Here is an 11,791-nt window from a genome sequence, read left to right as displayed (position 1 = left end):
TGCTGCGTAAAAAAAAAAAAAAGGGATTACACAGAGAAGACAGCCAACAGTAAAAATACACTAGCTAATCACTTTCTTAGGTGGTTTAAAATGGAAGAAACGGTATAATCAGAGTTTTGAATAGTTTAAAAGCCCAGTTAGCTGATGAAAGCAAGATTAAAAAAAAGTTTTATATTATTGAACATGATATAAAATTTAAAATAATGCTGAATTTGCATACATTTTTACTCTAATTTTACAATTAGAGAGGGAATGTGCAAATATTTGATTAGCTATGATTTTTGCATGTATACTTTTTGCACACAACCATCTTGGAAGCTGTAGGAAAGATTTAGGTACATGGGAAAAAACCCAGCAAAATAAACCGAACCAAAGCAAACTCTAAACCAACCCCCCCAAAAACCCCAAACCCAAACAAACAAACCACTAACCCCCTCTGCCCCAAACCAGCTATTTCTTTTTATGTGTGTGAATAGGACTTAACATTCTTGCAGGTCTGTTTTATGATGTTGATTATCACCAGGGTCACTTCAGTGTTGAACTATACCCGTACTGAAGGCTTCTTTTCCATCATCTCAGTCATTGCTGTGAAGCCATATGGATCTTTCCAAGTCCAACTTCAGCTTCTGTGACCTTGTGTTTGCTGTGGCTCTACAGCAGGCATTGGCTTGTGCTAGCAGTAACAGGGCTTTCCAGTCCAAGCAATTCACAGGTCCAAGTCTTCTGACCAGGTGAATTCATCCTGTTATCACCAAGTCCTCCTGCTAACGGAAAAGTTACAGCTTGCAAAATAGGTATTCAGAATGAGGTCAGTATTTCAAAGGGCTCACTCTATGCAAAGGTATACAGGTGATGTTAACTCTCTGCAGTAATGCATGCTACTTACATTTCATAGACTACTAAAAGCACAAAGTACTTTTAATTATGAAAATACTCTTACAATGATAAAGCCTTAAAAAAAAAAAATTTAAAAACCACGAGGCCCTGAAGAATTTATCAGGAATTTTCTCACTTCAGATGAAAAGATATATTCCAACTTCATACAACCACTTCCCCTCCGTTTCTCAAGATCTTGCTTTCAGTGTAAAGTTGGAGAGATATGAGATCATTTTCCTAAAGAAAAAGAAAAATTCACTAAGCACTTCATGATGTCAGTTAATTTGACTGATTGCTCTTGATGTGATTTGACATATCAGAGCAGTGTGATTCATGAGCTAAGAGGGAAAGACTTGTTAGCAATTTGTTCCCAACTTATAATGTGACATCAGCACTTCTTGAAAGCTAATCCCACATACAGTAGGCAACCCATTTTCTAAAGATCCATCTCCATTTATATTGTTCCAGCTAATACTCTTTAGTAAGCCTTTAGACTTTGCTCTGCTTAAAATTAAAACTTTCTTTTTTTTAAAATTATGAACATTTATCTCTCATCAGAGAAGATAAGTGCCCCTTAGGAAAGACATGAGAGAAAGATTTGTGAGACCTAACAGATTTGTACAAGAGAATCATGACAGGTATTTCATAATGGAAAGATCCTCAGAAAGATAATTCTTTTGCATACAGATGAGTTTGCTACCTTAGCAGATGTTCACCTTTTAAATAAAAATAAGCATTTAAGAGATCCTCTGAAATGTCACAGTTATCTCCATTACTAAAAGATATCTTGATTTACACTATTACAGTTGTTGAAACATTCCTAAGCAATAGGTTCTGGAAGCTGTACCTTACCTGACCCGCAAGACATTTAATTATTTCCATATTCTCACTGTAGACACTGCAATTAAAATAATTCTTGACTACCTCATGGAATTTTAAACATTTTCAAGAAATGAATTCAATACAAGATCGTGTGTGTGCAATTCTGCAACTTGGTCTCCCAGCTGTGCAATAAATTGCTGGGAGGAACAATTAGTGTAGAGTCATTTGTTAGAGAATGAACCAAAAATGTATCTAAAAATGCCAGTACTAAATGTGCTGACAATTAAGAGCAAATTACTTAGCAAAGATGCCATGTGTTCATATGTTGCTTCAGCTACATGCATTTGATGTCTAGCACCACACTTTTGTTTAAGACATAATTGCACATTTTTTTCAATTTTCTATCTGTACTGAAATAAGGTGATATGGTGCCAACACTTTTTAGGCAGGACTCCCCAGTGACTCCAGTTATCACCATACCTTTTCATTCCAAGGGTGGAAATATTTTTAATTAAATGTGACGTGGGCCTTTTCCATTCATGTTGATTATTTTTCCCTTGCCCCACAGAAAGTTTTATAGGGCAACAGAATGAGAAACAGAAATGAATTAATGTGGAATTGATGTTACATGAAAAGATCTCTCAGGGGAAACTGTAAGGCTGTCATTGCCCAATCAACTAAAAACTAGATGAGACAAAGCGTTTAGTAACCCTTTGCAGAAGACATTCCTGCGTTGGTTAGGACTTTTAGGATGACCTACAGGCTCTCAAGCCCACACAATCTACTCAGGAGAATAATTTGTAGTGAGTCATTACACGTTTCAATAAAAGCACCTAGACAGACACAGAAAATTTGGCTTCACAGTACACAAAAATCACTTCCCCCCTCCCCCCCACCATACAAAGATAATTTGATAGTATTTAAGTTCACATTTTTCAGATGTGTTTGAGTAATCAGGAACTGATTCCTTCCCCTTAAATAAGGACATAATGTATCTCTATAACTGAAATTGCTTCTTTCTTTGAATACTTGAGAACAGATAGCTCACTGAGAGAGGCCATCGACAATGTTTCACCATCAGCATTTTACAAGATACAGCTTGATTCTTCCACAGGCTGCTAAGCACAATGTGTTCCCATTTACCTGCACTATGGTATGAATTAACTGCATTTCAGAATGAAGCTGAAATCAAGATGGAATATGGAGATGCAAAGGAAGAACAAAAGTAAAACACACCATTCATACAAAGTCAATACAAATCCAAAACTGTGACCTAACTTTCCAAACAATACTACACTAGAAATATATCCTTCAAATCAAGAAAACTATTTGAAGAACAATACATCTGTTGCACTTTATTCACATTTCAGTCTTCTTTCAAGATAGCTTAATTCACTCCTTCCAAATCAGTTTTGGATTTGCTTGTTCTTGAGTCTGGTATTCTGTTTCCCTTGGCCAAGAAGGATTGGGTTAGAGAACACCCAGGTGAACCTGACATCCACAAGTCCATGGGCCCTGATGGGATGCATCCAAGAGTGCCAAGAGAGCTGACAGACACCACAGCTAGGCTGCTCACGGTCATCTTTGGAAGGTCATGATGATCTGGAGAGGTGCCTGAGGACTGGAAGAAAGCAAATGTTACCCCAGTCTTCCAAAAGGGCAAGAATGAGGACTCAGGAAACTACTGTCCAGTCAGCCTCACCTCAATCCCTGGAAAGGTGGTGGAGTGCCTCAGCCTGGAGTCCATCTCTATCCACATGAATGACAAGAGGATGATCAGGAGTAGTCAGCATGGATTCACTGAAGAAGGTAAATCATGCTTGATCAACCTGATTACCTTCTATGATGAAGCCAGTCCATGGATGGATGAAGGGAGAGCAGTGGATACTGTCTACCTTGACTTCAGCAAAGCTAGGATGACCCTGCTTAAGCAGGGTGCTTGGACCTGATGACCCACAGTGGTCCCTTCCAACCTTACCACTTCTGTGATTCTCTGTGATTCTGTTTTGGATAACAATAAATGGAAACTACTGCATCATACACATAAGACTGTTGTGACTTAATTACACTTCACAGTTAAAAAAGCAGGGAAGAGATCTTTTTTAGCACTTATAGCAAAGAAGCAACTTCTCTTTGTCAATCATTTTGTCGTACATTCTAAATGCTTGGGTTTTTTTAAGGTAAATTTGGACAATGGGCTGGGAATTCATTAAAAAGGATACAGAAGAACAGCCCTGGTGACAAATCTCTACGGCTTATTACTTCAAGTTATGTCCAAATAAAAACATTTGTATTGTTCATATTGAATAAGTATATTGCCTATAGATCTATCTAATAATTTGTAAATATCATGCATTTATAGAGAACATCAAGAATATTCTTACCTGCTGTTGTTAATTTAATCCATATTGGTAGGTCATACCATATCTTCAGATAAGATTGATTGGTAACATAATCCATAGGAGAGTTGAACCTGTTCATCACTAAATAGATTCATTTCTTCCCGCTTCCAGTTTTTTATTTCAGTTTTTAGAAGCTTCAAAGCTTTTTACCACCCTGAAAGAAATATAAGTGTTATTATCCTTATCTTCACAGGGTCTGAAATTTCCAGAAATCTTGGCAGAATAAGGAATATTGTCTTGTAGATATGTTAGTTCACACCAGTCCTCTTTCCTAATAGACTTGCATTTTGGACAGTGAAACAGAGGAATGTGGTGGGGAAATGGGATAACTAAACTTCCTTTATCTCTGAAAATTTTTTTCTGGCTAAGAAGTTGGCAATTTTAATGAATAGAGTTAGCCTTAGTCTGCCAATTGCATAAACTTCTTCTGTCCTGTTAATCCCCTCCAACCAACACTGTAATCTGCTTTTCTGCAAGGAAGTAATCTAATCCAAGTTTTTCTTTTCCCATGTAATGGGGACTTCTTTGACTTCTTGATTTTTTTCTTGCCACCCTTTCCCTTTCAACTTACTAACTTCAAGAGCACCCATCTTTCTTGGATTTTATCTTATTGTCCTTTTGTTATCTCCTTTGATCAGTTCTCATTTTCCCATTTCCCTTTCCCTGAGGACATAAGCATGCTCAGGGACAGTACTATTCCTGAAACTATAGCTGCAGCTGTCTGTGTGGATGATTTCTACTCCAGAAGTTCCCCTTCTTCTAAGCAGCCTTATGACCACTCCATGTCTTTAAACCCTTGCTTATTCTGAAGTCTTCCTTTCTTACTGTTTCCAAAGCTACCTGTTTTTCACCCTCTCCTGTCCTAGTTAATTTTGTATTCAGCCTTACTAGTCTTTTCGTTTTTCTTTTCTCCATTCTGTCTAAAATATTGCAATACAATGCAATAATCTTCTTCTGGTAATCTGCAGCAGGCAAGTAATTTCTTCTTTCTGTTGTCTATTGTCTTCCTTTCAAACCCCAAGTACACGTCAAACTCCTCATTCCAGTTTAGAGACCCTATCCCCATCTTCAGTCATGTTTCATTTCACACTCTTCTTTTCTCAACTTCTCCCATTGCAGTTCCTGTTAGCAGAGGAGGACTTGACAAAGACTTCTTTATTTTTCTTTCTTTGTGAATGCAAGTATTACGACACATTTTCTAATGCAAGGGAACACCTTCCTCTTGCCAGACTTCTCATTCTCTATTCTCCTTCAAGTTCTATTTTTTTTCTTTGAAGGATCATTTATTTCTTCTGGGCCAGCAGCCTATGGATTCTGTCTTCCCTGGGCAATTGTCTTAGATATTTTTTCTCCATTTTATTACATCTTGAAAATAGTGCTATAATTCTTTCAACAGTGCAAGACTCTGTGCCATCTTACTGTCAGGACAACACAGTGGTACCTGTTTAAATATATAATGCAATTATATTAACACACATGTTAAAATAAATCCATTTTGCCATGACTATATTCAAATTTGATCCAAATTTGCTACTTATTCCTTTTCCATTTAAAAATATTTTTCTGTGATAGCTGGCCAATAAACTTTTTCTCCTGTCAAAAATTGTGTAAATTTCAGTTTCCTCAGTTTATTGGAGAAAATATTAAGAGCTGTTTTGATTGTGATCTATAAATGGGTATGGGTATTTTAATAGAAGTGAGTTCTTTAGACCATGGCGGTATCCAACATCTGGAAGCTGAATATATACAAATTAAGACAGGAAGTAAGATTCAGTCTTTAAAGAGTGAGAGTAATTAGCCTTTGGAATAACTTTAATAGGTATACAATGAATGCTTCTCTATTTAAAACCTCTAAACCAACATTGCATATGTTCCTAAAGTACCTAGTTCAGACACAAGTTCTGAGTTTAACACAGGGTTTCCTGGATGGGTCATAATAGACCAGTCAAGATGACTGTCATCCTTAAAGTCTATGGGGAAAGGACTGCTCCCATCCAAGTAATCAAAAACATCCTTTGTTTCAGTGGGGCCAAGAGTTTAACTTGGGCATGTATGAAAAACAGGACGAGTGGTGGGCAGACAACACCCAGACCTCCTGCTGCCCTTCAGTTCTCGTGGGCTTGTGGTGGAGGCCTCAATGCCATTAACAGTTTCACATGGTTCTCACTAGAACTGATTTATCAAGTGAAACGATGGCTGTAAATGTTTTAAGTTGCACACCCTATTTTCTTGCCTTGCAGAATAGGAATGGGGTTTGAAACATGTTTTAAGATAAGCAGGTACTTTGCAGAGCTGAGGTAAAACATATTACACTCTCAGTTGGTTAACAAGGTGGTTATTTTCTTGTTAATGAAGGAGAGGAGAGGGTATTTTTATTTTGTTTGTCAGGTTAGATTTCCTGAGAGGTTACATCATGTGAAAGAAACCTTTCAACTCTTTCATGCTGCAGCAGAATTTTATGTAGTGTGTTTCTTCCCACGAGGCCAGAAACATATTTGTGAGTGCAATAACCCTGCATTGAAAGGCTCCCACCTGCCAACTCTGAAAACTAAAATTCTCTACATAGCAGCCCAGGCTTCTTGCCACAATCTCGCCTTGAAGTGTTCACTTCAAGAGGTGTTTGTTTTTCACCACATCATTGAGTAGAACACTGTTGAGCTTTTGGCCTCTTTGCTTGTACCTACCAAAGTCAAAACAGGTTGGATTTTGGGAGTGGACGCATGCAAGTCCTGATGAGTGCTGAGGAGGAGTTATTTTTATTTTAGAAACTAAAATACCTCTGAGGACCTGTGCCTTTGATTGTGGGAACTAAGCTGAAAACACTGGCCAACTAATTTAATGTACATCTCTTTGAATAGCCATCAGATGGTAGCATTATGGACGGTTATCATTAAAAAGAAAAGTAGACAATGAATGCTCTACTGAGAAATGTGTTTGAATTATTTTAATAAATTATGCAGGGTTTTTTAATGTAGGTGATCATCTGGCAAAGGTTAGGTTGAGCCCATCACTCATCTCACTTGTGACCTGTCAGGCACATTAAAATACAAACATCTACTAGTAAGAAGCTAATGCTTTAGACTAGAGCATCTCCTTACCTTCCTGCTACTCTGAGGTTCCCAAATGAAATACCAGGTCATTTTCAATAATGACCACACAATCAAATGATCAACTATAATTAAAACAAGAATTTAATAATTTTTGCCTGTGTCTGCACTCCTGCTTGCACGCTGTCCACATGCCACTATATAATTAAGCACCTAACTGCCAAACTCTCTTTCTGAGCCCAGTATTTCTCTCTTTATATTTCCCTCTCACCCATCCTGACTTGCATGTTAATATCAGATTGGAAAATGGCAGAGAACCAGGGTCTGCTCCCACAGAAGCCAACAGCAAAACTCACACTGGCTCCAAAGCTTACTTCCCCCATGTGTGCATGTTTACCTGCTCATGGCTTCATAGTATAGATAAATATTTTCCCTAAAAACTTGATTATGTCTAATTTAAAGGATAAATCCCACAATCCCCATGTGTGCATGTTTACCTGCTCATGGCTTCATAGTATAGATAAATATTTTCCCTAAAAACTTGATTATGTCTAATTTAAAGGACAAATCCCACAATCCACAAAATGGTCTTTGTTGCATATCAGCACATTCTCTTCTCTTTAATAAAAGATTAAGGACCCATTAACCCCCAAACTCTCAAATCGCATCCAGAATAACAGTGCCTAATGCTAAAGCTGGCTTATAAAATGTGGGAGGACAGATAAACTGTCTTTTCCCCTGGGTTGTCTCTTTTTCTTTCCCTTTCCTTTTCAAATGACCCTCCCCAAATAATAGAACAGTGGTTTATGTTTCAAATGTACCATATGGCATGACGTGAGTGCAGTTTAATTACACATTAGCATATTCTTACAACAAGGGTTGGCTGTTTAAAGCAGCTTGACAAAACAGGAATTAAAAAATTTGAATCAACACTTTTGGAGTAAATCTGTTTTCGTTATTATGACCATTTATTAAAACTGTAACTGTGTGATGATCTCACTAAACTTTGACAGTGTGAGATAGTGAAACAGCAAGAAAAACTAGATCATCCTTTTTCTGGTTGGGATTTTAACTATTATGTTAAGGATCACTGAAATATATGAATGACAGCAACTCACAGCTCCCTATGATTACCTGATTTTCACTCTTCCTTCAAATTTTGAGGTAAAAAATAAGTAAAACTAATGATAAGGTCAATATTCCTTTAAATTGGAAAGTGGTGAAATTTGCTGGTCAAGATTTACCCTGCTTTTTGTCTCATTAAGAATGTTTCTTTACTGATACATTTAACCATCCTTGTGCTGTCCTCAGCACTTGTGGATGATCAATGACATCATTTGGTGTCTTAAGAAGAAGGAAGCAATTAGCAGCAAATTTATATGAAAGATTTCTCTGAACATGAACCCTCTCATACACTCTGCCTTCTCTCCTATTATTTCCTCTACTGTTGCCAAAGCATCACATTTTAAAATACCTTTTAAGCAGAACAAACTAAAAAATACCTACGCAGACTGTGTATATTGCCTACTGCCCTCAGATGGTGCTGGGAACATGCTTGTATTTGCTGAGTAAAAAACCAGTTTTGGACATTTTTGCAAATGTTTAGACATGAATTTCATGGAATTACTTGTGCTGATAATCACTCACACAAGTAATTGTTTACAGGCTCAGACCCAACATTTGTTAAGTGGTTCAGGTCTTCCCTGTACTGACATTTCAACTCCCCAGTGTTCAACAAAGTAGGGGCATTCTTCAAATACGCTCTTGCAATACTTTATCAGTGATATTTTCCTCACAGTTTGTCTTGAATTGTTTTTATTTGACTTCCCATGGGTAAAATTCTTGGTTCTCTATGGTCTGGATAAAGCCTATGTACCCCTGAAGCCTATAGAAGATGTATTATGTGGAATTCATACTGTGCATTGGCTGGGTGATGGCTCCATGCACATGGATGAATGGCATCCATGTCAAATTGTTAATCTCCCCAGAATGCTCTCTATAGTGATAAAGACGACTCACGTTTCATGGAGATTGGTAGACCAGCAACATCTGATCAGACTTTTCCCATCATTTGTTTCAGCCACTGTAGGGCTGAATGTTATCTCTGGAGAATTTTTAAAAAATATAAAAGGAGCATTCAAGAGTTTGTCAGTTAAATGTATATCTAATCCAATTTGTGGGATAATTCCTATTTTAAGCCTGATTTTAGCCTTGGCTAATTTTCTGTAAGCAAAATAAAGGCTGCATTTTTGCATGAGATGTACAAAAATAATACACTTTCCACTGGTAAGCTGTGTGGGAAGAGGAGCACTTCTGCTGGAAGGAGTTGTGAGGTCAAGAACAGTCAGCCATTTTATCATGATCTCTTTGACAGACAATCTTGGCCCTAGTTGCAGAACTTTACCATTCAAAAATTATTCTTCTCCCAATCCTGCACGTGAATGGAAATGTACAGTGCATAGTAAAGTGCATTTTTTTCCCCAAACCAAAGTGCAAATCATGTGCAGAAGTCTCCTTGAGAGTGATCTTCTCTTCTTGCCGTATGTGCTTGGGGGTACCATCCTTTCACATGATCCATGCATGGCATAATGAGCAGGGCAGAGGCAGTTTGTTAGGCAGGGATGGAGCTGATCTGTAACCACAGGACCAAGGCTCAGCCTGTGCTAGTAGAGAAAACAGAGAAGGAGGAAGAGCCTGCCTGAGGGCTGAGAAGGCACGAGGACAAAGTTTGCAGCCCTCAAGGCAGAGGTGCTGTGTTTCTCAGTAGTCTCAGTCTCACTCCTGTCCCATGGGCAGCATTCAGCTTGGGCTCTGGCATTAATCACAGACAGTAGGGCTGTTGCATTGGTCTTTGCTATTTGCTGTCCGCCTTTCCTGGTGTCTGGAGACAAATCTAGTTAAGATGTTTATCCCCACTCAACCAAAAAGTTACCCATAAAAAGTGCAAGTAAAATCCTCCATTTACATGTTTCCCCTTCGGTAGCATGACTTTGTCTCTTGCACTCTCCCTCAGAGGACAATGGCAGGAAGCACAGGGAGGATGAGCGGGTGAGGGAAGGATGGTGTTTCCCCCACCCTCTGAGAGTGGGGCAGTGCATTGCCAGATGGGGCCATATGACAGTGTGGTAGAATGGGTAGGATTTTCTGGGAGACTTTGGGAAAGGACTGTATGCTTTGGGTTATAATAGGAACAGAGCTAGGAAGGTGGTGGCAGCAAATAGTGTAGGAAAAAAATGATGGAAAGAACTTCCTGAGAGGCAAAGAAACAAAGATGGGCAACAAGACAGAGGGAGTGTGACTGTAAGTAATGTAAGAAAAGGAAGAAAAAGTGCAGGGAGGTGAAAAAGGGAAAGCTATCTTTGGATTGGGAAGATCTGTTCTCATACGGGATTAAGAACAGCTGCACAAACAAGAAGTGATGCCAGCCTTCAGTCCCATCCTCTGGCCACGTCTGCATGGCATTGACAAACCTCCCTATTCTTTTAGGTGTTCATCACCAAAATTGCTAAGATTTATGAGAAAACAGGTGTATTCGCTCTCCTTCACACCAGAGAAGAGGAAACTATTTCATACGCTTGATTTATTCAGGTAGGCCAAGGTGTTGAGATCAACCAGCTGCATTACTAGTAGTTCAACTAAATGAACTCTTCTATTAGGACAACTTTGAAAACAGACTGTGCAGCTTGGCATATTCAAAGTTTAAAGTGGGATTTCAGTTTTGCACCATACTTGTGAGAATTTTGCTTACAACAGCAGAAATCTCACAAGGTCTGTTTTTACTGAAGGACATTAGAGGAAGTTAAATCTGAACCAGAAAATAAAATTCAGAACTGTCCAGCACCAGTTGATGCATGTCTGAATATTTGCAGAAGAAATGTCTTTGCTCCCTAAAACACAGACAAATTAAGGGTTGAAGATTTGGCTTCATCCAGTTTCTTCTAAATGTCTCTTTTGGTGAGGTAAGTTATTTGGGGAGTACAGGGTTATGGACTGTATTTATAAATTCTGAGCTCTCAAACAAAGCCATAAATGTGCATTCCATAGTTCCCAGACAAAAATAAATAGAGCCTGCTATTTCTAATCCATTCCTCCTCTCCCTTGGTGCTGATTAGATTGCATATCCTGAAAGGGATGAATTCAGGCTTTTCCAAAGTTATTTCTTAGAGGTCCACTTGTGATTTAACACAAATGTTTTGTAGATTTGAAAGATATATGGCACAGCTGCTACTTCTGTGTATGACAACGTTTTTCTGAGCTCTTCAGAAGGAAAAAAATCAATGCACAGCTATCTGTTTGCCATGGGGTTCTGTGGCCTTCTTAAAGCCTGAAGAACATCTCATTCCAGAGTCTCAGATAGGGGATGATTTTGACTACACTTATCTGACACTAATTCCATGTTTAGAATATTGAGGGTTGGTATGTTTTTATCTTCTCTTTTAAAAAAGAAAACACATTTCCTGGGTCAAAATGAAATATATTGTAATGAATTCTGATAAGCCTATAGAAGTTAAATAAATTTCAAGACTTTACAAGTAATTCAAGTATCAGTGTTTCAAATAAAATAACGTGTAAGAATTTGTTTCCGCAAAAATAAATTCCTCGTGTGACTTAGCTGAACCCATTCTACTGGCAACTGTCCATGTT

General features: G+C 38.2%; 1 long non-coding RNA gene across 1 annotated transcript in view; it reads right to left on the bottom strand.

Moving 5' to 3' along the window:
• Window positions 1-446: 446 nt before the first annotated feature.
• LOC125325667 overlaps window positions 447-11,791 on the bottom strand; it is a 72,121-nt gene continuing 60,776 nt past the window's right edge. The window contains exons 3-5 of the long non-coding RNA XR_007203477.1: window positions 4,083-4,254; window positions 3,401-3,699; window positions 447-3,319 (exon numbers count right to left, since the gene is read on the bottom strand). This is a non-coding gene — a long non-coding RNA (uncharacterized LOC125325667). The remainder of the gene's footprint in view (window positions 3,320-3,400; window positions 3,700-4,082; window positions 4,255-11,791) is intronic.

The sequence above is a fragment of the Corvus hawaiiensis genome, chromosome 1 (assembly GCF_020740725.1).
Source record: "Corvus hawaiiensis isolate bCorHaw1 chromosome 1, bCorHaw1.pri.cur, whole genome shotgun sequence".
In the NCBI taxonomy this organism is placed as follows: Eukaryota; Metazoa; Chordata; class Aves; order Passeriformes; family Corvidae; genus Corvus; species Corvus hawaiiensis.
The sequence above is the reverse complement of the archived record's forward strand: the minus strand, read 5'-3'. Positions and strand labels throughout refer to the sequence as shown.